Genomic DNA, 23,451 nt, shown 5'->3' on the forward strand with positions numbered 1-23,451 from the left:
CATAGTAAAACGTCCTAAGGCGCTTCACAGGAGTATTATAAGACAACAAATTTGGCACCAAGCCACTTAAGGAGAAATTAGGGCAGGTGACCAAAAGCTTGGTCAATGAGGTAGGTTTTAAAGAGCGTCTTAAAGGAGGAAAGAGAGGTAGAGAAGTGGAGAGGTTTAGGCAGGGAATTCCAGAGCTTAGGGCCGAGGCAACAGAAGGCACAGCCACCAATATTAAAGTGATTATAATCAGGGATGCTCAAGATGGCAGAATTTGAGGAGCGCAGATATCTCGGGGGGGGGGGGGGGCGGCAGTGGCGGGGGGTTGTGGGGCTGGAGGAGATTACAGAGATAAGAAGGGACAAGGCCATGGAGGGATTTGAAAGCAAGGATGAGAATTTTGAAATCGAGGCGTTGCTTAACCGGGAGCCAAGGTTAGTCAGCGAACACGGGTGATGGGTGAACGGGACTTGGTATAAGTTAGGAGCGGGGCTATAAAAGGCCCCAGAGACCCAGGTAAGGCCTCACAGCGTCGGCGGGAATCTCGAGCGGCAGAGCGGGGCTATAAAAGCCCCAGAGACCAGGTAAGGCCTCACAGCGTCGGCGGGAATCTCGAGCGGCAGAGCGGGGCTATAAAAGTCCCAGAGACCAGGTAAGGTGTACCAGTCTCCGAACTCGGAACTCGGAGGGAAGGAGAAAGGTAAAAAGTAATCCAAGTGAGACGTCACCAGAAAGCGGGTAAGTGATTGGTTGGTAAGTATTTCTCCCTTTTTAAGCTTAAATCGCTTTGGTTTATAGTTTCTAAGGTGCGATATTCACCATCTAGAATCGGGGCAGAGGGTATTTAAGAATAATATTAATAAATTTAATTAATTACATAGAATGGGAGATCAGGTGATGTGTTGCTGCTGCAATATGTGGGAGCTGGTGGACACCATTGATGCTCACAGTGATCACATTTGCAGTAAGTGTTGGCTGCTCGAGGAATTCCGGCTCCCTGTTGAAGAGCTGGAGTCCGAGCTTCAAACACTGAGACACATCAGGGAGGGGGAGAGTTACCTGGACTCTGTGTTCCAGGAAGTAGTCACACCAATTAGAGTAATTAATTCAGATGTAGTCCGTGGCCAGGGTCAGGATGGTGTGACTAGAAGTGAGGCAGGTACGGGGATCCAGGAGGTAGTGTTGGAGGAGCCGCAGCCCTTGCACTTGTCCAACAGGTTCGAGGCTCTTACTCCCTGTGAGGATGGGAACAGGGACTGCGGGAAGGATGAGCAACCTGGCCACAGCACTGTGGAGCGGGGGGCCATTCAAGTGGGGGGAGTTAAAAGAAATGTTGTAGTGGTAGGGGATAGTATCGTTAGGGGGATAGATAGAGTTCTTTGCAGCCGATAGCGAGAGTCCCGAAGGCCAGGGTTAAGGACATCTCCTCTGGACTGGAGAGAAACTTGGAGTGGGAGGGGGAGGATCCAGTTGTCGTGGTCCATGTTGGTACCAATGACATAGCTAGGACAAGGAAGGAGGTTCTGCTGAGGGAGTTTGAGCAGCTAGGGGCCAAATTAAAAAGCAGAACCACAAGGGTACTAATCTCTGGATTATTACCTGAGCCACGAGCGAATTTGGCTAGGACAAATAAAATTAGAGAGTTAAATGCATGGCTCAAAGACTGGCGTGGGAGAAATGGGTTTTGCTTCCTGGGACACTGGCACCAGTACTGGGGCAGGAGGGAGCTGTTCCGTTGGGACGGGCTTCACTTGGCCAGTGCTGGGACTAGAGTCCTGGTGGATCATATAACTAGGGCTGTAGAGAGGGCTTTAAACTAACTAGTGGGGGGGAGGTTCCGAGAGAGCAAATAATAAAAATGACAACAGAGAAGGTCATAGACTTAGGTAGCAGTGGGGAAATTAAAAACCAGAGCGTGTCAGGAAGGGGCAGAAGGTATGGAGTAAAAGGTAAAGTAATAAAAAGGGCAAAAGCAGGAACTAAGTGTCACAAAACATCTTTGAAAGTTCTGTATCTGAATGCACGTAGCATTCGTAACAAAATAGACGAGTTAATGGCACAAATATCTACATATGGGTGTGATCTTGTGGCCATTACAGAAACATGGCTGCAGGGTGACAATGCCTGGGAATTAAACATACCAGGTTATTTAACGATCAGGAAGGACAGGCAGGAAGGAAGGGGAGGTGGGGTGGCTATGTTAATAAAGGAAGGAATCACTGTAATACAGAGAAATGATATTGGGTCAAAAGATCAGGATAATGAAACAGTTTGGGTGGAGGTAAGGAATAATAAGGGGAAAAAAACACTAGTGGGCGTAGTCTATAGGCCTCCGAACAGTGGCAACTCTGTTGGACGGAGTATCAATCAGGAAATAGTTGAGGCTTGTAATAAGGGAACATCTATAATTATGGGGGATTTTAACTATCATATTAATTGGACAAATCAAATTGGGCAGGGCTGCCTTGAGGATGAGTTCATTGAGTGTATTAGGGATGGGTTTCTTGAGCAGTATGTAACTGAACCGACCAGGGGGCAAGCAACCTTAGATCTGGTCCTGTGTAACGAGACAGGATTAATTAAAAATGTCCTAGTAAAAGATCCCCTTGGAATGAGTGACCATAACATGGTTGAATACCATATTCAATTAGAGGGTGAGAAGGTTGGATCTCAAACAAGCATGCTAAGCTTGAATAAAGGAGACTATGAAGGTATGAGAGCGGAATTGAGTAGAGTGGATTGGGAAAATAGATTAAAGGGTAAGACGATACATGATCAGTGGTGTACATTTAAGGAGTTACTTTACAACTTCCAAAAAAAATATATTCCACTGAGAAGAAAAGGGTGTAAAAGAAAAGACAGCCATCCGTGGCTAAGTAAAGAAATTAAGGATAGTATTCGACTAAAAACAAGGGCATATAAGGTAGCCAAATCTAGCGGGAGGATAGAGGATTGGGAAAACTTTAAAAGACAGCAAAAAATAACAAAAAGATTGATTAAGAAAGGGAAGATAGATTATGAAAGTAAATTAGCAAAAAATATAAAAATAGATAGTAAGAGTTTTTATAGTTATATAAAAAGAAAAAGGGTGGCTGAAGTAAATGTTGGTCCCTTAGAGGATGAGACCGGGAAATTAATGGTGGGAAATATGGAGATGGCAAAAACACTGAATTAATATTTTGTATCAGTCTTTACAGTAGAAGACACTAAGAATATCCCAACACTGGATAAACAGGGGTCTAAAGGGGGGGAGGAGCTAAACACGATCAAAATCACTAAGGAAGTGGTACTCGGTAAAATAATGGGACTCAAGGCGGATAAATCACCTGGACCTGATGGCTTACATCCTAGGGTCTTGAGGGAAGTGGCAGTAGGGATTGTGGATGCATTGGTAATAATTTTCCAAAACTCCCTGGACTCGGCAAAGGTCCTGGCAGACTGGAAAACTGCTAATGTAACACCCTTATTTAAAAAGGGCAGTAGACAGAAGGCTGCAAACTATAGACCAGTTAGCCTAACATCTGTAGTAGGTAACATTTTGGAGTCCATTATTAAGGAGACAGTAACAGGACATTTGGATAATCATAATTTAATAGGACAAAGTCAGCATGGTTTTATGAAGGGGAAGTCATGTTTGACAAATTTGCTGGAGTTCTTTGAGGAAGTAACATATAGGGTGGATAAAGGGGAACCAGTGGACGTAGTGTATTTAGACTTCCAAAAGGCATTTGACAAGGTGCCACACAAAAGATTATTGCTTAAGATAAAAAATCATGGGATTGGGGGTAATATTCTGGCATGGATAGAGGATTGGCTATCTAACAGAAGGCAGAGAGTTGGGATAAATGGTTCATTCTCAGACTGGCAATCAGTAACTAGTGGTGTTCCGCAGGGGTCAGTGCTGGGTCCCCAACTCTTTACAATCTATATTAACGATTTGGAGGAGGGGACCGAGTGTAACATATCAAAGTTTGCAGATGATACTAAGATGGGAGGGAAAGTAGTGAGTGAGGAGGACATAAAAAACCTGCAAGGGGACATAGACAGGCTAAGTAAGTGGGCAGAGATTTGACAGATGGAATACAACACTGGAAAGTGTGAGGTTATGCACTTTGGCAGGAAAAATCGTAGGGCAAGTTATTATCTTAATGGCAAGAAACTGGAAAGTACTGAAGTACAAAGGGATCTGGGGGTCCTGGTGCACGAAACTCAAAAGGTTAGTATGCAGGTGCAGCAAGTGATTAAGAAGGCCAATGGAATGTTGGCTTTCATTGCTAGGGGGATAGAATATAAAAATAGGGAGGTATTGCTTCAGTTGTACAAGGTATTGGTGAGACTGCACCTGGAATACTACGTACAGTTTTGGTGTCCATACTTAAGAAAGGACATACTTGCTCTCGAGTCAGTACAAAGAAGGTTCACTCAGTTAATCCCGGGGATGAGGGGATGGACATATGAGGAGAGGTTGAGTAGATTGGGACTCTACTCATTGGAGTTCAGAAGAATGAGAGGCGATCTTATTGAAACATATAAGATTGTGAAGGGGTTGGATCGGGTGGATGCGGGGAGGATGTTCCCGATGATGGGTGAAACTAGAACTAGGGGGCATAGTCTTAGAATAAGGGGCTGCTCTTTCAAAACTGAGATGAGGAGGAACTACTTCACTCAGAGGGTGGTAGGTCCATGGAATATGCTGCCCCAAAAAGCTGTAGAAGCTACATCATTACATAAATTTAAAACAGAAATAGACAGTTTCCTAGAAGTAAAGGGAATTAAGGGTTACGGGGAGCGGGCAGGAATTTGGACATGAGTCTAGGTTCGGATCGGTCATGGCCCTGTGGGTAGCGGAGCGGGCCCAGGGGCCGTGTAGCCTGATCCTGCTCCTATTTCGTGTGTCTAATTCTGTTAGATTCAGGAGATGGTTCTGTGATAGTAGATTGGCGGTTAGGATCAGATCAGCCATGATCTTATTGAATGGCGGAGCAGGCTCGAGGGGCCGATTGGCCTACTCCTGCTCCTATTTCTTATGTTCTTATGTTCTTATGGACTGTTGAATTTTGGATCATCTCAAGTTTACATAGGGTAGAATGTGGGAGGCCAGCCAGGAGTGTGTTGGATTAGTCAAGTCTAGAGGTCCAAAGGCATGGATGAGGGTTTCAGCAGCAGATGAGCTGAGGCAGTGGCGGAGACGGGAGATGTTACGAAGGTGGAAATAGTAAACGGGTAGTAAGAGGAGGACCGGATGGGATGCATCCTAGGATGCTGAGGGAAGTAAAGTTGGAAATTGCTGAAGTACTGGCCACAATCTTCCAATCTTCCTTGGATACGGGGCTGGTGCCAGAGGACTGGAGAATTGCAAATGTTACACCCTTGTTCAAAAAAGGGTGTAAGGTAAACCCAGCAACTACAGGCCAGTCAGTTTAACCTCAGTAGTGGGGAAGCTTTTAGAAACGATAACCCGGGACATAATTAACAGTCACTTGGACAAGTATGGATTAATTAAGGAAAGCCAGCACGGATTTGTTAAAAGCAATCATGTTTAACGAACTTGATTGAGTTTTTTGATGAGGTAACAGGGAGGGTAGATGAGGGCAATGTGGTTGATGTAGTGTACATGGATTTCCAAAAGGCGTTTGATAAAGTGCCACATAATAGGCTTGCCAGCAAAGTTGAAACCCATGGAATAAAAGGGACAGTGGCAGCATGGATACAAAATTGGCTATGTGACAGGAAACAGAGAGTAGTGGTGAACATTTGTTTTGCGGACTGGAGGAAGGTATACAGTGGTGTTCCCCAGGGGCCGATACTTGGACCACTGCTTTTCTTGATATATATTAATGACTTAGATTTGGGTGTACAGGGCACAATTTCAAAATCTGCAGATGACACAAAACTTGGAAGTATAGTAAACAGTGAGGAGGATAGTGATAGACTTCAAGAGGACATAGACAGGCTGGTGGAATGGGCGGACACGTGGCAGATGAAATTTCATGCAGAAAGGTGCGAAGTGATACATTTTGGTAGGAAGAACGAGGAGGGCAATATAAACTAATGAGTACAATTCTAAAGAGGGTGCACGAGCAGAGAGACCTGGGGATATATATGCACAAATCGTTGAAGGTGGCAGGGCAGGGTGAGAAAGTGGCTAAAAAAGCATATGGGATCCTGAGCTTCATAAGTAGAGGCATAGAGTATAAAAGCAAGGAAGTTATGATGAACCTTTATAAAAATCTGTTATTTTAGTGATGTTATTTGAGGGATAAATATTGGCCAGGACACTTGGTAGAACTCTCCTGCTCTTCTTCGAAATAGTGCCATGGGATCTTCTACATCCACCTGAGAGAGCATACGGGACCTCGGTTTAACGAATCATCTGGAAGATGGCATTTCTGACAGTGAAGCACTCCCTCAGTACTGCACTGAAATGTCAGCCTAGATTTCATTCTCAAGTTTACGGAGAAGGACTTGAACCCACGACCTCCGACTCACAGGTGACAGTGCTACCAACTGAGCCACAGCAGGAGAGAAGGGTTTAAGGAGACAGTTAGTAGTGAAGAAAAGAAACTGGGGTTATCTTGGCATTCCAGGATGCTCCTGGACTAGCGGGTGGTTTTGGCAGAGGGAAGTGCAGCCTGATAGCAGTTTACATCAGTTCTGGTGATGGATGGCTAAACAAGGCTATAAATTGTATGGTGAAGACATTCACACCATGACACTGCTGGTGAACGGATCCACATAGTCCTGGTGAGGATATCCACACCATTACACTGTGCCAATGGAGGGATCCACACCATTACATTGTGCCAATGGAGAGATCCACACCATTACATTGTGCCAATGGACAGATCCACACCATTACATTGTGCCAATGGACAGATCCACACCATTACATTGTGCCAATGAAGGGATCCACACCATTACACTGTGCCAATGAAGGGATCCACACCATTACACTGTGCCAATGGAGAGATCCACACCATTACACTGTGCCAATGAAGAGATCCACACCATTACATTGTGCCAATGAAGGGATCCACACCATTACACTGTGCCAATGAAGGGATCCACACCATTACACTGTGTCAATGGACAGATCCACACCATTACATTGTGCCAATGGAGAGATCCACACCATTACACTGTGCCAATGGAGGGATCCACACCAGTACACTGTGCCAATGAAGAGATCCACACCATTACACTGTGTCAATGGACAGATCCACACCATTACATTGTGCCAATGGAGAGATCCACACCATTACACTGTGTCAATGGACAGATCCACACCATTACATTGTGCCAATGGAGAGATCCACACCATTACACTGTGCCAATGGAGGGATCCACACCAGTACACTGTGCCAATGAAGAGATCCACACCATTACACTGTGCCAATGGACAGATCCACACCATTACATTGTGCCAATGGAGGGATCCACACCAGTACACTGTGCCAATGAAGAGATCCACACCATTACACTGTGCCAATGGACAGATCCACACCATTACACTGTGCCAATGGTGAGATCCACACCATTACATTGTGCCAATGGAGGGATCCACACCAGTACACTGTGCCAATGAAGAGATCCACACCATTACACTGTGTCAATGGAGTGATCCACACCATTACACTGTGCCAATGGTGAGATCCACACCATTACACTGTGCCAATGAAGAGATCCACACCATTACACTGTGCCAATGGTGAGATCCACACCATTACATTGTGCCAATGGAGAGATCCACACCATTACATTGTGCCAATGAAGAGATCCACACCATTACATTGTGCCAATGGAGGGATCCACACCATTACATTGTGCCAATGAAGAGATCCACACCATTACATTGTGCCAATGGAGAGATCCACACCATTACATTGTGCCAATGAAGAGATCCACACCATTACATTGTGCCAATGGAGGGATCCACACCATTACATTGTGCCAATGGAGGGATCCACACCATTACATTGTGTCAATGGAGGGATCCACACCATTACGCTGTGTCAATGGAGAGATCCACACCATTACACTTGGCCAATGAAGAGATCCACACCATTACACTGTGTCAATGGAGGGATCCACACCATTACACTGTGTCAATGGAGGGATCCACACCATTACATTGTGCCAATGGAGAGATCCACACCATTACACTGTGTCAATGGACAGATCCACACCATTACATTGTGCCAATGGAGAGATCCACACCATTACATTGTGCCAATGGAGGGATCCACACCATTACATTGTGCCAATGGAGAGATCCACACCATTACACTGTGCCAATGGAGAGATCCACACCATTACACTGTGCCAATGAAGAGATCCACACCATTACACTGTGCCAATGGAGGGATCCACACCATTACATTGTGCCAATGGAGAGATCCACACCATTACATTGTGCCAATGGAGGGATCCACACCATTACATTGTGTCAATGGAGGGATCCACACCATTACACTGTGTCAATGGAGAGATCCACACCATTACATTGTGCCAATGGAGGGAGCCACACCATTACATTGTGCCAATGGAGAGATCCACACCATTACATTGTGCCAATGGAGGGATCCACACCATTACACTGTGCCAATGGACAGATCTCCGCTGCGTGCTGCCGGTGAGCATGGTTTCCTGCTAGGAGAGGAAATTCAGGCAATTATCCCATATGTGTCATTCAATGTTCCCTCTTTTTTTGGGTGCGCGGGTCCTTTAAAGGGCTGCGCGACCCATTCACAGTTTCGCTCATACAGAGAGGTGCGCAGGGAACGTTGGTGTCAATGACTGCAGTTGGATCAGGACTAAAGGTAGGCATTTTCCAGTTGGGGGCTGTCTACTAGCTGTAGTTAATGAATACTTTTGAAACCTTTAGCAGAGACTGTGAAAAAATCTGGAAATAAAAAGCTGGTATCAGTCAAAGTGATTGTCGTAAACTGATTCACTGATGTCCTTTAGGGTAGGAAACCTGACATCCTTACCCGGTCTGGCCTATATGTGACTCCAGCCCCACACTAACATGGTTGACTCTTAATTGCCCTCTGAAGTGGCCCAGCAAGTCATTCCATTGTATCAAACCATTACAAAGGATTATAGTTCAAGAAGAAACCCAGAACCACGTGCTCAAGAGCAACTAGGGATGGGCAATAAAACTCTGGGATTGATAGCCTGGTGCCGGCGCCAAGCTTATGGTCTACAGAGCAGTAGTCATACCCGCCCTCCTGTATGCTTCAGAGACATGGACCATGTACAGCAGGCACCTCAAAGCATTGGAGAGGTACCACCAACGTTGCCTCCGCAAGATCCTGCAAATCCATTGGCAGGATAGGCGCACCAACATCAGTGTTCTCGCTCAGGCCAACATCCCCAGCATCAAAGCTTTGACCACGCTCGATCAGCTCCAATGGACGGGCCACATCATTCGCAGGCCCAATATGAGACTCCCAAAACAAGCGCTCTACTCGGAGGTCTGACACGGCAGGAGAGCCCCAGGTGGGCAGAGGAAATGCTTCAAGGACACCCTCAAAGCCTCCTTGAAAAAGTGTAATATCCCCTCCGACACCTGGGAATCCCTGGCGCAAGACCGCACAAAGTGGAGGAGAAGCATCCGGGAAGGTGCCAAACTCCTCGAGCCTTTTCGCCGGGAGCGAGCGGAAGCCAAGCGCAAACAGCTGAAGGAGCGCACGTCAACCCAAGCACCCCACCCACCCACCCCTTTCAACCACCGTCTGCCCCACCTGTGACAGAGACTGTAGGTATCGCATTGGACTCATCAGTCACCTGCGAACTCATTTTTAGCGTGGAAGCAAGTCATCCTCGGTTCTGAGGGACTGCCTAAGAGAGAGATAGCCTGGTGGTTATGGTACTGGACTAGCAATCTGGAGATCAAATCTCACCATGATAAATTATGAAATTAATAGATTTTTATTAACAGTCCGTGTGCCCCAAATTGTGATGAGAGCGACGCCCACAACCCGAGAATGAATAAAAACAACACTGGCAGTAGTTTGTCCAGCTGCATTCTATTTGTTCTCGCCATTTGATCTACTCCAAGAAGTGTCAAAGGACAATGGTCCCAGCTTCCAACAATGCCAGCTAGGTTTTAGTTTGGGCAGCTGGTTGTGGGTTTTAGCCCCATACCAGGAGTTCGAGCTCTGAACCCAAACTGACATTCCAGGGCAGTGCAGAATAAGTGCTGCAGTGTTAGGAGGTGCTGCCGTTTGCTTGGGACATTAAACTGAATCCTCGCCTGTCTCTTCTGGTGGACATGAACAATCGCATAGCACTATATCACTACCACTACCAGAACAGCTAACATGAGAACTAATTATGCAGTGCTTTTATTTTACAGGAAACAGATTTAAGATAATTGGCCAAAGAACCAGAGTGGAGATGAGGAGAATGGCCCGTATTTTCCGATGCCTATGGGTGTGTACACACCCGTAGGGACATTGGAAATGCTGGTTTCAGGCGTACGAAGTGCATGCGCTGAAAACTGGCATCTCCGATCTGTCAAGAATCCTCTTGACAGATCGGACGCCTGCCCTGGAGAAGGGCCTCTGCGGGGGGAGAGTTCTGCTTTCTGTACAACCTCCGCCCGCTGAAAACCCTTAGAAATCTTACGCCTGGTAGGCCTGCTTTTACCAGCATAAGAGTTGAATAAAGTAAAAAAAAGATTTTTTTTTCACTCATTTAAAATTTAAAAATACTTTTAAAAAAGGTAAGTTTATTTTTAGCCCCGTAAAAAACTTTAATTATTTTTTTCAGAAAATTAAATTTTTGTTTAAAATATTTAATTTAATGTAATTTTAAATCTTTTTAAAAACGTGATGGTTTTTTAAAAATGTATTTAATGTTTTAGTGTCTTTTTGGGGTGATCTCCATTCATATATTTGACTGGTCTATCTGTCAAAAGTATGAAAGGAGATTCCCTTGTCCTATTGGCTGGCCAGGCCCATGTGATCCCAGGGACACTTGCGAACTGCCTGCGTCCCTGGGATCCGTGGGCCCTGCGCATTTCGACTGTGGAGAGACCCAGGAGCGGAAGTGTCCGGACCTCGGGAGCCCTCAGGTAAGTTCGTAGATTTTTTTCCGATAGGAGACATCCGCATGCGGGAAGCGTCCTATCGGAAATTACGGGCCATTGTTTTTTACACAGTTGTTATGATCTGGAATGCACTGCCTGAAAGGGGGTGGAAGCAGATTCAGTAGTATTTTTCAAAAGGGAATTGGATACGTACTCGAAAAGGAACATTTTTCAGGGCTACAGGGAAAGAGCCGGGGACTGGAACTAATTGGATCGCTCTTTCAAAGAGCCGGCACAGGCACGATGGGCCGAATGGCCTCCTTCTGTGCTGTAAGGTTCTATGAATTTATTTTAAGAAGGGTTTTAAGTTCTCCCTGTGTTCTGCCCAAGATTTCTCCCTCAGCCATCATCTCCAAACAAAAACGGATTAGCTGGTCATTCATCTCATTATTGGTGAGATCTTGCTGTGCACAAAATAGCAACCAAGTTTATCTCTATAGTGTAAACAAATACACTCCAGAAGAACTTATTATGTAGGAAATGCTTAGGATGTTCCTCAGAGGTGACCAGCCGCTGTATAAAAACAGATTTCTAAAACTTATTGGGCCAGTAATTCCCGTCCCAACGCGTGAGTACGGTCGGGGTACTCACGCGTCTGGCCGGAGGAAATGCCGGTTTTCAGCATGCACAGCGCATGCGGGGAAAATCGGCATTTCCTGCTCTCTGAACGAAGGGGTTCAGAGGCAGAACGCGCGCGACTGCACAGGCAGTGCGTGCGCAGTAAAATTCCTTTTTTTTTCAAAGTTGCGCGCGTGTAAAGGCCTCCGGTCTTTACGCGTGGAAAAACAAGACGTAAGTATTTAGTTTTTCAGGTAAGTGGGCTTTTAGTACAATGTAAAAATTTTTTTTCCACAGGTTTGTTATTTTTAAAGAATTTACAGGATGGTAAGTTTAGTTTTAGACCCTATTTTTAAAAAAATTATTTTTTTCAAAAAATTGATTAATTGTTTAAAACATTTAAAAAAACTTATTTATAGTTATTATAATCAGTGGGATGTTTTTTTAAATTTTATTTAAAGTTAAAGTAGTGTTTTGGCAGCCCATACTTTTCATGAGTTTGACAGCTCTTACTGTCAATGGGTACTCATGAATGAGTTTCCCCTCCCCTGATTGGCTGCAGAGTGCTCACCTGATCCCAGCCGGCACATCGCACTAACTACGCCGTTGGATCAGGTTAGCACAGCGCGCCGACAGCTGAACTGGGCCTGTGACAGAAAATGCAAGCAGGCCCGGGCTTCAGATGTCGGCGCGCAGGGTGAGTGCAGATCGGGGGCTTGCACGCGCGGCAAGCTCCCGATCTAATTTCAGGGCCATTTCGTTTCATAGGAAACATTTGGCCAGATCTTGCTGGCGTGGGGCATCTTGCAGTGTGCCCCATTAGTTAGAATTTTTCCCTCACCCTTCAGCTTGAAAAATGTTTGCCCTGCAAGTTACTAGAAGTGCGAGTTGATAGCGGCGCGGTGATAGCAACAGGGCATCTGGGACCTTAGTGAACGACAGGACCAACAGACTATCTCCTTAACTAATAAAATTTAAGGATTGAGAAAGAAACAGAGGAACGACGGTGAAGGAGGGTGAATTAGAGTCAAGTCAGGTGCAGAAAGAGAAATAAAGAGAGGGAACGAAAGATTGGATTAAGAAAGAGAAACCGAAGAGACAGAAAGGAAAAGTAAGAAAAAAATCTCTAACAACAATTTACTACCTGTAGGAACGAGACTCCACAGTTTAAATTGTTCCCTTTCTAGTCTTGAGAGGTTGATTGGCATTGCAGGAACATAAATTTCCTTATTAAAAAGGTACTTACACAAGTTTAATGGACAATTAATGTGCAAATGCAGCAACTTCATAAAACACACGATGAGGTTGAGCGTGAGCTGCCATTTTTGCGAGGCTAACAGCAAACCGTCCAGCAACTTGTTGCGATTCACAACTCACGGGGGTATCTCTTCCTTGCCACAAGTTGCTGGACGATTTACACATTAATGACGACGTGTGCATGAAACTCGCTGTTATTTTGGCAGCAAATTCTGGGCTGCTACCTTAGTTCTATAGGGGGGAAAAAATTCATAACACGTAGGCTGAAAAACAAGCCAAATGACTGAAGCGCAGCGGTCTTAGAAAGCAGGAGAAAAAACAAACTGTTTTTTGCGCTACTGTCAATTATCGGAATAAAATTTGCGTGCAGGTTATTGAACCTACTGGGCAACCTGTTATATCACACGGCAGGTAGCTCTCCAGCAGAACTCCCATTTCCTCAAAATGTGTAACTCAACCGTATGCCCTTATTAACCCAACATGGTTGTTAGCTAAGCAAATCAATAGATGAAAAGAAAAATGAAAGCCTGTGCAGCCTGCCAATTCAGAGCTTAAACCATTCAAGATCAAACAAAGTGGTGTGGTACTGGTTCATCAAAGGAAGGAGGTGAAATGATCTGAAACCCTATAAAGTCCTTAACTTCAAAAGGCTGTATTGTTCCTACATGGTAACCTGAAAATGATCACACGCCGGGGCCATTTGCAGCTGAGAGCAGTTGGTCTTTTTCTGCTGAGTTGAGAAGATGGTGCTGATAAGATGAAGGTGCTGAAACCTGCACAACCAGGTGAGAATTCACCAAGGTATCTCGGGAGGCAAAGCGAAGGGCCACTGTGATATCTGATTGTAGAGAAAGGAAGAGTTTGCATTTATATGATGGCTTTCACGCTCTCGGGACGTCCCAAAATGCTTTGCCTTCAATAAATTACTTTTGAGGTGTAGCTCCTGTTATGTAGGCAATTTGTACACAAGGTCCCACAAATAACAGTGAGGTGCACAACCAGTAAATTTGTTCATGTGGTGTTGGTTGAAGAATGAATGTTGGGTGAGGCACTGGGAGAACTCCCTATTCTCTTCCTTTGGAAAAGGTACCCTAGGACCTTTCCATCAACTTGAATAAGCAAATGGGGTGTCGATTCAATGGCTCATTTGCTGGGCAACACTCTCTAAATGCTGCACCAGGTTACCTGCTGGAGTTCGAGGAGTGGGGCTTGAACCCAAATCCTTCTCCCTCCGAGGCGAGGGACCTGCCATTACGTCAAGAAAAGAAAGACTTGCATTAATATAGCGCCTTTCACGACCTTGGGACATCTCAAAGCGCTTTACAGCCAACGAAGTACTTTTTGAAGTGGAGTCACTGTTGTAATGTAGGAAACATGGCAGACAATTTGCGCACAGCAAGGTCCCACAAACAACAATGTGATAATGACCAGATTATCTGTTTTTTTAGTGATGTTGATTGAGCGATAAATATTGTCCAGGACACCAGGGAGAACTCCCCTGCTCTTCTTCGAAATAGTGGCCATGGGATCTTTTACGTCCACCTGAGACAGGGCCTAGGTTTAATGTCTCATCTGAAAGATGGCACCTCCGACAGTGCAGCACTCCTTGCTATTGTAATCTATTCCTCTATTAATAAAGCCAAGGATCCCTTCTCAACTTGTCCTGCCACCTTCAAAGGTTTGTGTACATACAACCGAGGTCTCTGTGTTCCTGCACCCTCTTTAAAATTGTACCATTTAGTTGATATTGCCTCTCCTCATTCTTCTTACCAAAATGTATCACTTCACACTTATCTGTGTTAAAATTAATCTGCCAGGTATTTGCCCATTTTACCAGTCTGTCTGTCCTCTTGAAGCCTGTTACTATACTCCTCATTGTTTATTATATTTCTGAGTTTCGTATCATCTGCAAACTTTTAAATGATTCCCTGTATACCTCGCTCCAGTCTGAAAAATAACCATTCGCCACTGCTCTCTGCTTTCTACCCTTTGCCAATTTTGTATCCATTTTGCCATTGTCCCTTTAATCCCATGGGCATTAATTTTGCTAACAAGACGATCATGTGGTACTTTATCAAATGCTTTTTGAAAGTCCATATACACAACATCAGCCTTGCTAAGCTCATCAACCCTCTCCATTACTTCATCAAAGAACTCAATCAAGTAAGTCAAACACGATTTGCCTTAACAAATCTATGCTAACTTTCATTTATTAGCCCATAGTTTTCCAAATACTAATGAATTTTGTCCCAGATTAATGTCTCTAAAAGTTTCCCCACCACCAACATTATACTGTCTGGCCTGTAGTTGCTGGGTTCATCTCTCTCCCCTATTTTAAACAGGTGTAACATTTGTAAACCTCCAGTCCTCCAGCACCACTCCCATATCCAAAGAGGACGGGGAGATTGTGACCAAAACCTCTACAATTTGCACCTTTACTTCCCTCAGTAACCCAAGGATGCATCTAATTGAGAACTGCCAACCTTTTAAGTACCTCCTCTATCTACTTTTAGCCTGTCCAATATTGCTACTGCCTCCTGCTTTACTGCTACTTTGGCAGCATCCTCTTCTCCAGTGAAGACAGGTGCAAAGTACTTATTCAGTACCTCAGCCATGCCCTCTGCCTCCACAAGGAGATCTCCTTTTTGGTCCCCAATCAGCCTCACCCTTCCTTTGACTAACCTTTTACTATTTTATGTGTTTAGAAAATAACTTTTAGGTTCGCTTTTATGTTAGCCGCTAACCTATTCTCATACTCTCTCTTTGCCCCTCTTATTCCCTTTTTTAGATCTCCTCTGTACCTTCTATATTCAGCTTGGTTTTCTACCATATTATGAACCTTACATTTGTCATAAGCCTCCTTTTTTCTGTCTCATTTTAACCTCTATATCTTTAGTCATCCAGGGAGCACTAGTTTTGGATGCCCTTCCTTTCCCCCTCATAGGAATGTGTCTACTCTGTACCCAAACTATCTTCTCTTTGACGGCCTCCCATTGTTCAATTACTGTTTTGCCTACCAATTTTTGATTCCAATCCACTTGGGCCAGATCTCTATCAACTCACTGAAGTTAGCCCTCCTCCAGTTAAATATTTTAACACTTGATTGTACCTCGTCCTTTTCCATAACTATTCTAAACCTGATGATATTATGATCACTATTCCCCAAATGCTCTCCTACTGAAACATGCTCCACTTTCCCCACTTCATTGCCCAGAACTGGATCCAGCACTGTGTCCTTCCTTGTTGGGCTGGAAACACAATGATTAAGAAAGTTCTCTTGTACACATTTCAGGAATTCCTCCCCCTCTTTGACCTTTACACTGTTACTATCCCAGTCTATATTAGGATAATTGAACTCCCCCATTATCACTACTCTGTAGTTCTTGCATCTTTCTGTAAATTGCCTGCAAATTTGCTCCTGTAGCTTCTTCCCACTATTTGGTGAGCTTTAATATACACCCAGTAGTGTAATAGCTCCTCTATTATTCCTTATTTCTAACCAAATAGACTCGGTCTTTGGCCCCTCAACTACATCATCCCTCCCCCGTGCTATTATAGTTTCTTTGATCAATACTGCCACCCCTCCTTTTTTCATCCTTCCCTAGCTTTCTGGAATACCTTGTAGCCAGGAATATTAACTACCTAATCCTCCCCTTCTTTGAGCCAGGTCTCTGTTATTGCCACTATATCATAGTCCAATGTGGCAACTTGTGCCTGCAGCTCACCAACCTTATTTATCATGCTCCATGCATTTACGTGCATGCTCTCCAAACACACCTAAAACTGCTTCGCATTTGCTCCCTGTCTGATTTCTCCTATTTCTGAATGATTCTTTATTCTAGTGCTATTTGCCATATAAGGAACTATTAGGACCGATGACCAAAAGCTTGGTCAAAGAGGTAGGTTTTAAGGAGCGTCTTAAAGGAGGAGATAGAGAGGTGGAGAGGCAGAGAGATTTAGGGAGGGAATTCCAGAGCTTAGGGCCTAGGCAGCTGAAGGCACAGCCGCCAAATGTTGAGTGAAGAAAATGGGGATGCGCCAGAGTCCAGAATTGGAGGAGCGTAGAGATCTCAAAGTGTTGTAGGGCTGGAAAGGTTACAGAGATAATGAGGGGCGAGACCAGGGAAGAAACATAGAAACATAGAAGATAGGAGCAGGAGTAGGCCTGTTCCGCCATTTAATGAGATCATGACTGATCATCCAAATTCAGAACCCTGTCCCTGCTTTCTCCCCATATCTCTTGATCCCTTTAGCCTTAAGAAATATATCTAACTCCTTCTTGAATATATTTAATGAATTGGCCTCAACTGCCTTGTGTGGTAGAGAATTCCACAGGTTCACCACTCTCTGGGTGAAGAAATACCTCCTCATCTCAGTCCTAAATGGCTTACCCCTTATCCTTAGACTGTGACCCCTGGTTCTGGACACCCCCGCCATCGGGAACATCCTTCCTGCATCTAGTCTGTCTAGTCCTGTTAGAATTTTATAAGTTTCAATGAGATCCCCTCTCATTCTTCTAAACTCTAGCGAATATAAGCCTAATTGACCCAATCTCTCCTCATACATCATTCCTGCCATCCCAGGTATCTGTCTGGTGAATTTTCACTGCACTCTCTCCATGGCAAGAACATCCTTCCTCAGATAAGGTGACCAAAACTGCACACGATACTCAAGGTGTGGTCTCACCAAGGCCCTGTACAACTGCAGCAAGACATCCTTGCTCCTGTACTCGAATCCTCTCGCTATGAAGGCCAACATACCATTTGCCTTCTTAACCGCCTGCTGCACCTGCATGCTTACCTTCAGCGACTGGTGCACAAGGACATCCAGGATTTGAAAACAAGGATGAGAATTTTAAAAGCGAGGGGTTGCTGAACTAGGAGCCAGTGCAAGGCAGTGAACACAGGGGTGATAGGTGAACGGGTCTTGGTGCGAGTTAGGATATGTACAGAAGAGTTGTTATGAGAACTACACTAGATTGACTGCCATTCACAGTATTTATATACAAACAATGATTGTGGACCGAGCCTTGACCTCTTCTAGATTCCACAATCAAGTCATTACAGTTAGATGGGTCCCTATCCAAGTGCACTGAAATCTCTTAGCTTGTCTGTAATTGGTCAAGGAAGAAAGATGCATTTCAAAGCACCTGTCACCTCATGAGTCCTAAAGTGCTTCACTGCCAATTAATTACTTTTTCTGAAGGATAGTCACTAAAGTCGAAGGGCAATGCGTGGAAACCTTTCTTGGCCAACCTCACAATGACCTGCCTCGGTTTTTTCCTCAAACATCAGGAATGGCTTTATTACTGTAATAAATCTAAACTATTGAATACATATTTAATAAAAAACAAATGTATACCTTTAATTCTGATTCAGCTGTGGTCCCTTCCACCTTTCTTTCGTCTTTTCCATTGCTTAACATCATTTTATAAAACTTTAGAATTTTTTGTCCCCTCAATTGAATGAATCTATATTTTCTAACTTTTAAATATTCTACTTGCTTTCCTCCCTTTTCCTATTGATTACTTTTAAGATGCCGCCACTTCCAAAACAAAAATAAAATAGTTCTTGACTGAAATCATGAGATACCCCACCAAGCATGGCGCCTCGCTGGATGGGTGTGTAGATCGGAGAACGGGGCGCGTGGAGCACTTGATGGGAAGTGAAGCCCCTCTCGCCATTAAGATCAATGGCTGGACAATTGGGGGTGGGGTGGGGGCGCTCGAGCCAGGCACGCTGACTTTTGTACCCGTGCTTCAGATCTACGTGCCCGTCAAGCGAGACTATGCACTGGGGGGCAACGGTCTCCAATTTAAAGGCTTAAAGGCCATATTTTCAGCCAATCGAAAGCCCAAGAAAGTTCAAAATGAATATGGCTGTTTGGTAAATTTACCATTTTCATTTTTGTTAAATAGTATGTGAGGTTATACCTATCAGGAAAGGATGAACAGGCTGAGACTCTTTTCTCTTGAAAAGAGAAGGCTGAGGGGTGACCAAATAGAGGTCTTTAAAATTATGAAAGGTTTTGATAGAGTGGACAAAATGGCCAGGATTTTGCTCACCTCGGCGGGTCCAGTGTGGGCGATGTCGGTGGCGGGTCGCGGCCCCGCTACTGACTCCAACCCGCTGCCTGAAATACATTTACGTTGATACGGCTCATTAAGCCCGCTCCGATGCGTGTCTGTCATCACGGAGCCGACCTGGCTGGCAGCAACGGGCGACCCAATTGAGATAATTAACAACTAGTTGTCAGACCCGTAACGGGGGTTTTTTAACTTACTTTTAAAATTTAACTGCATGGCCACGGGAACCACGCTGCTCGGGAAGCACGCCTGTCAACCTGAGGCGGGAGTTCCGTGGCCATTGCTCCAGCTGATTACTTGACAGCATCAAATGGACAGTAAAGGCTCCCGCCTGACAGGTAATCACTTTCCTCAGGCAGAAGCTGTTGCTCAGTCCATTTCCAGCACAGATTCTGCAGGCTGCAAGTCCTTCCAGCAAAGTCTCCATCTAGTCTCACCTCATTGGAAGAACTCTCTCACCATTAACAATGTTCCTGTCATCTGTACTTCACCTGCCATCGATTCCATCAACATGGGTACCCTTTATACTGTCTCCCCTTTGTCCTCAGAATCGGACCATGTTGAGCCCCAACACCAGCAGCACCAGGCACACCAGCAGCACCAACAACAACATCAACCTTCTCCGCAATCACCTGATGCTGCACAGGACAGAGGGCATCAGCACCCGAGCACATTGCTGCCTGGGAGGCCAGGGATGGCCACACCATGGCCAGATTTAGTTAACTTGATGCTGTACACCCTGGATGTCACATGATGCGCCAGGTTGGCACCACCCCACACCAACACCATAAAGCATCCCTACAATGCCCAAGCCATTCCTTTCACACTCATCACCATTGTGGGAGGTACTGTTATGTCTCACCATTCACTGCAACTCACTAAGCCACTACCAAAGGTGCACACAAATCTGTCCAAGACTGCAAAGTGTTGAAAATAAAGATTTTTGTGTTTGACACCACATTAACAGAAACTTTGAATAAATTTTGGATAAAACACTCAAGTGGCTACCCTTATGTGTTGTTAGTTAGTATGATTGCACTAGAATGAGGGTGAGTGTGAGGGGTGGCTAGTGAGATGGGGAAGTGATAATGTAGATAGAGAGAGGGATGGGTGGAGGTGCAAGATATGTTGGTGTGAATAAGGATGTGCAGGAGTAGGGTAGGGAATGCAGAGCGATGGGGATGTGATGAGAGGCACAGCAGGATGAAGTTTAGTTTGGCTTTCTACTAACATTTCCTGATGTAATGAGATCATTGAAACGTTTGTGGCCCTGCACCCAGGTCCTCCTGAACACATCCCTGCTGGTGACCTCCTCTTCAATCTGCAGCCAGGCTGTCTTGGTCTCCTGGGGAGGTCTCTTCCACCCATCAGAAGGGAAGAGGACCTCCTTGTGTGCTCTGGCTCTCTCCATAAGCATATGAAGGGAGTCATGGGAGAACCTGGGTGCAGCACTCTGCCTCTGTGCAGTCATTGTCAGTGTTTGCAGCACTCCAATGCTGCAGTGCACTGACAGCACTACGTTAGATTAAACGTCAAATCTAATGTGGCTATGGTCCCTTTAAAGATCTGGCTGAAAACTCATCATCGATGATGTCACCAGACTCGCTCCATTTAATTGGGCCGGGTAACGTGCAGGGCGGGGCTTAATATGCCCTATTACGTGAAACACGTTTTCAGCAGCGGGATGGAGCCAGCAGCGGGGTCGCGACCCACGAGGGCCACCAACTGTACCAGACCCACCGAGGTAGGCAAGATTCCGGCCGAAGAATCTTTTCGCTTTCCAATTGGTGTGGGAAGGTGGTGCACCGCAAAGCTGGACATGTTGGGTGACCAATGGCGAGAGTGTGGGGTCGGGGCAGTTGGAGGCAGGTGGTCATGTGATGACCCCTCGAGGAATATGTCCAACCAGTGTTGGCAACCTTACAGAGAACATGCGTGCCGAGAGGTGGAGGTGCCTTATGCTGCAGTATTTTTTTTTATTCGTTCCTGGAATGTGAGCGTCGCTGGCAAGGCCAGCATTTGTTGTCCGTCCCTAATTGCCCTTGAGAGGGAAAGTTGACTTATCGTGCTGCTTTCTAAAAGGTTGTGTTGGAACAATGAGACGTATTGAGCAGGCACTTGACTGTACCCGAATCTCTGAAAAACCAGAAGAATGGTTTTCTACATTGCAGTCTCCCATAGAGCAGGGAGCAGCCCACTGGTAGATGGAGTGTCAACCTCAATAACACAGACCTAGAACAGTTGCAGTGTCTGTCCTGGGTGCTCCCACTGCTGATATTGGCGCTTTTGGATCTAGGGTCCAAGACCCTGTCAAGGCTGCTGTGACCAATTCCATGGTGTTGTCACTGCATATAGGTAGATAGGGCACAACTAGCTTTTGTGTATAAATGTATGAATTTATTGTGTTCTTTATAAATTTAAAGCTAAAAATCAAGATGGTCAACCAGGAGATGGCTTTTATCTTTGCTTTTCATACAGCAGTAATGTGTTGATTAAGCCAGGAATGGAAGATGTAATCAACCCTTTCCCATGGATCATTCATCCTGGAGGTGGGACTGTTAGAGGAACCATTGAGCCCTTAATATGCATTTTTCTAATTTCTCATACTATGTTCACTGTTGGCAGGTGCAGTTTTTAGCAGTTCAGATCCTTTATTGCTGCCGTACATAAGCTTGTGCTGTTCTGTCTGTTACTTGTTTAATTTCTGTAAGTACATCGAGTTAGTTAATTCAGAATCTGAGCCCAGCTTGTGTACAGCATGCTCATATTGCCATCTTCTGCAGTGGATTGGAGAGAAGCAAATTGCCATGGGCACGGGCACTGGAGGACCGTGTGAGTCCGAAGGGGTGCGAGGTTCCTGCAGGGGCAGTAAGCCACAAGGCTGCTACCTTTGGTTGGGCGGACACGTGAGGTCTGGTTACAGGAATTGCGGGGAGAACAGGGAGTGATTTATTAAAATAACCTGAAATTATATCACACAGGCGGCAGCAAGTTATCAGAGATCCCTCTACTGTCACAGCTGGTTATGACCGCCAGGGGCTCTATAATGTCTCTAAAAGCCTCCGGAATTGTGCTCATGGTTTGTCCAAGGGTTTTACATAGAATTACATAGAATTTACAGCACACAAATAGGACATTCAGCCCAACTGGTCTGTGTCGGTGTTTATGCTCCACACGAGCCTCCTCCCACTCTATTTATTTATCTCACCCTATCTGCATATCCTTCTATTTCTTTCTCCCTCATGTACTTATCTGGCTTCCCCTTAAATGTATTAATGCTGTTCACCTCAACCACTCCATGTGGTAGTGAGTTCCACAAGTTTCTCCTGAATTCCCTATTGGATTTATTAGTGACAATCTTATATCTATGGCCCCTAGTTTTGGACTTCTCCACAAGTGGAAACATCTTATCTACGTCTATCCTATCATAACCCCTTCATAATTTTAAAGACCTCTATCAGGTCACCTCTCAGCCTTCGCCTTTCAAGAGAAGAGAGCCACAGCCTGTTCAATCTTTCCTGACGGTGATGGGTTATGGGCACAATCAGATTGCTGGGCTACCAGGGGTGGCTTGTGAAAATAAAGCACAGTAACTTCTGAGTAATACTGACATCATTGGCAGCTTGGTCCCAGCACCTTGCCTTGTGCAAGTGTCCACCTCAAAGTATTAAGCCTCATGGAACTACAGCGCAGGACTCTTGCAGCGGGCAACTGCTAATTGCCCATGTAGGTAATGAACCTTTGGAATCCAAGGCAATGGAACAGTTAGGCCAGTGATCAATCACCACTGCTCACTCTCAGCTCAGGAAGGACTTTGACACAGTATACATGAGGAAGCTATAAAAAGAAGTACATGGATCACAAGGGGTACTTGGAAAATTAGAGGAGAATTCATCCAAGAGCACTGCAACACCACATAAAGTGCAGCATTGTAATTCACTTAATAAAGTTACATCTTATTTGGAATATAATCCGACATTCTTTCAGTGTGCTGTAAAGGAACCTTCTTTTGTTTGAAAGGACAGTATGTTGGGCTGAGAAAATGGTTATACCCAATTTATTAGGTAAAGCAGCTAACACTTCCATTAGTGCCAATCTGTACGTTGATGGTGCTCTAACAGAAAGCACAGAAGAGGAGTAAGTATAATGGCGACAAAGGCCTCGGAGGCTGCTGAAGTTTGTTTGCCCCTAATGAGCCAATGCTATGTTGATAAAACTGTCCCCGTGTTCCATCACTTCTGGCAATGCGGTGCAGAAAGCTTGACCTCGTGCCCATACTTAGAATCATAGAATCCTACAGCACAGAAAGATATGCAAACTGGAAAAAGGGGGGGGGGTTGATAATAAAGGATGAAATAAAAGGCAGTAGTGAGAAAGGATCTTAGCCCAGAAAATCAGGATGTAGAATCAGTATGGATGGAGCTAGGAAATAACAAAGGGCATAAAACACTGGTGGGAGTAATTTATG

The sequence above is a fragment of the Somniosus microcephalus genome, chromosome 21, assembly GCF_052327205.1.
Source record: "Somniosus microcephalus isolate GS21.2 chromosome 21, FLI_Smic_1.0, whole genome shotgun sequence".
NCBI lineage: Eukaryota > Metazoa > Chordata > Chondrichthyes > Squaliformes > Somniosidae > Somniosus > Somniosus microcephalus.